The sequence below is a fragment of the Saccopteryx bilineata genome, chromosome 5, assembly GCF_036850765.1.
Source record: "Saccopteryx bilineata isolate mSacBil1 chromosome 5, mSacBil1_pri_phased_curated, whole genome shotgun sequence".
NCBI classification, from domain to species: domain Eukaryota; kingdom Metazoa; phylum Chordata; class Mammalia; order Chiroptera; family Emballonuridae; genus Saccopteryx; species Saccopteryx bilineata.
Window position 1 is genome coordinate 108832739 of NC_089494.1, and position 2591 is coordinate 108835329.

Here is a 2591-nt window from a genome sequence, read left to right on the forward strand (position 1 = left end):
TCAACAATCTTTGAAGCACTATTCAGTTGCACCAATTTACATGTAACGAAACCTAACTTAGAAAAGTCACCTCATTTACCCAAGGTTACACAGCTGTTGTGCAGCAAAGCTGGTTCTGAATCCACATCTGTACAGCTTCAGAGCCCATACATATAATTATATTTAACTTCTGTCAAGTTACATTTTTTCTTTGAAATCCTTTTAGACTAGATAGTAGGAGTCAACTACTCCCAAGTAATAAAATTTTAAAAGTAATAATAAGAACTAATAGAAAAGGGGGGAAAGATTCTTATTATGGATATCATATGCTATAAAACAAAATAATCATGTATCTTGCTGAAATTTAATAACAGAGAAGGTCTGAAAAGTTCTCCTAAAGGAAGGAATGCTGAATGGAAATAAATTAGTAATTTCAGATCCATTATGTGCTATATAACTTTATTTTAACAAATGTTTAAGAAAATTATGTACTTTAAAAAAATATAATTATAACTTTGATTTCTCTATTTTTCCTTACAAAGTCTTAAGCTCCTTAACAATTAATTCTCTACAAAGAGAGTTTTAGAAACCAAACTTGGATGTATGAGAGACTAGTTTGCATGAAAAAAAAACACAAAAGAAAAATGAAACTGAAGAGTTTACAAAATTTATGTGCAAGAAAAAATTGTGAAATATAAAGTACAAGATTCCAAATCTTTTAATTATGCTAAAGTAATAACTAAGATTTTTTCTTTTAAAAATTTTTAATTTATTTTATTGATTTTAGAGAGAGAAAAAGTAGGAGAGAGAGAGAGTAGAACATCAATTTGTTGTTCTACTTATTTCTTCATTCATTAATTGATTCTTGTAGGTATCCTAACTGGTTATCAAATCTGTAACTGTGACATATGGGAATGACACTCTAATCAAGAGCAACCCAATCAGAGTAAGATTTATTTCTCAAAATTGGGAAATTTATCAGAGGTATATGGAGGATATACTTATTTGGAAATTAATAATAATGTTAAATACATGTTAGCCCCAGGAGGGCATAGTTTTTTTTCCTTCACTGTTGGATTCTTAGAAGCTAAAATAGCTGCTGATGTATAGTAGCTGCTCAATAAAATTTGTTAACAAAAATGAATAAATAACCCAAATTCAAAAGACAGATTTTTCTCTAAATTCAATCTCTAAATGATACATGAACTTGAGCAAGTCATTTAGCAAGGCATATTTTTTCTTTATCTGTGAGATTTTAAAAGTTTATTTATTTAAAAGGTATTATAAGAAGATGGGATTTGTCCTACCAAATATCAAAATTAACAACATGGCAGGAGGGATCCTGGTCGTCATGGTCTCAGATGAAGATGAGGTGAATCTCCTAGTTATCATAGTTTGATACCAACCCAATTTGGTGGGGAAAGCAAGCTTTGTAGGAATCCCAGTTTACTTTATCAAGATGCATAGATGCAGTAATGGTGCTGGAAGATTCTCACTTATTCATGAACCGTTCCAACAAACTTGCTGTGATAGCAAGTCACATTCAAGAGAGTCAATTCTTATACCCTGGAAAGGATAGCAGACTTGTAGACTTCTTCGGGGACCCTGGCAGCCCTCCTGCTGAATTTAATTCCTCAGGGAGTAAAGATGGAAAGTACGAGTTGTTAACAGCAGCAAATGAAGTTATTGTTGAAGAGATTAAAGATCTCATGACTAAGAGTGACATAAAGGGTCAATATACAGAAACTCTGCTGGCAGGATCCCTGGCCAAAACTCTTTGCTACATTCACAAAATTAACAAGGAGGTTAAAGATAATCAGGAAATGAAATCAAGGATATTGGTGATCAAGGCTGCAGAGAACAGCGCCCTGCAGTATATGAACTTCACGAACTTCATCTTTGCAGCGCAGAAACAGAATATTTTGATCAATGCCTGCGCTTTGGATTCTGATTCAGGACTGCTCCAACAGGCTGTGACATCACGGGGGCCTGTACTTGAAGGTGCCTCAGATGCTGTCCCTTCTGCAGTACTTGCTGTGGGTTTTTCTTCCTGATCAGGATCAGAGATCTCAGTTAATCATCCCTCCGCCGGTTCATGTTGACTACCGGGCTGCATGCTTCTGTCACCGAAACCTTATTGAAATTGGCTATGTATGTTCTGTGTGTTTGTCAATATTCTGCAATTTCAGCCCTATCTGCATCACCTGCAAGACGGCCTTTAAGATTTCTCTACCTCCTGTGCTGAATGAAGGCCAAGAAAAACAAACTGAAAGTGTCTGCATGAGGATAAAACTTTGCCCATCTTTTAGAGCTACTTGTAGAAATTGTGTGGGAAGTCTTTGTAGGAAGGCTCTGGAAAAAACACAGATATGTATGAGAATTTTTAATGAAGTTTCTTAAAGGAGATAGTGCTAGAGTCATCCTCATCCTGTACTTGTACTGATTTGTCTAAGGGAGACAGTCTATGCAGTATGCTTACCCTAAAATGTTTTTAGACTGATTTTTGTCTGGAAAGGGAAAGAAAGCACACACTCGTTCGTGGTTTTTTAAAAACTGGGATGATCGTTTGCCAGATCATTCTGCCCTGACTGCTTATACAGGCTTCAGGAGTT

At 35.3% G+C, this 2591-nt stretch overlaps 1 pseudogene; it reads left to right on the forward strand.

Moving 5' to 3' along the window:
* The first annotated feature begins 1332 nt into the window (after positions 1-1332).
* On the forward strand, positions 1333-2263 carry LOC136338491 (general transcription factor IIH subunit 3 pseudogene; annotated as a pseudogene).
* Positions 2264-2591: the final 328 nt, after the last annotated feature.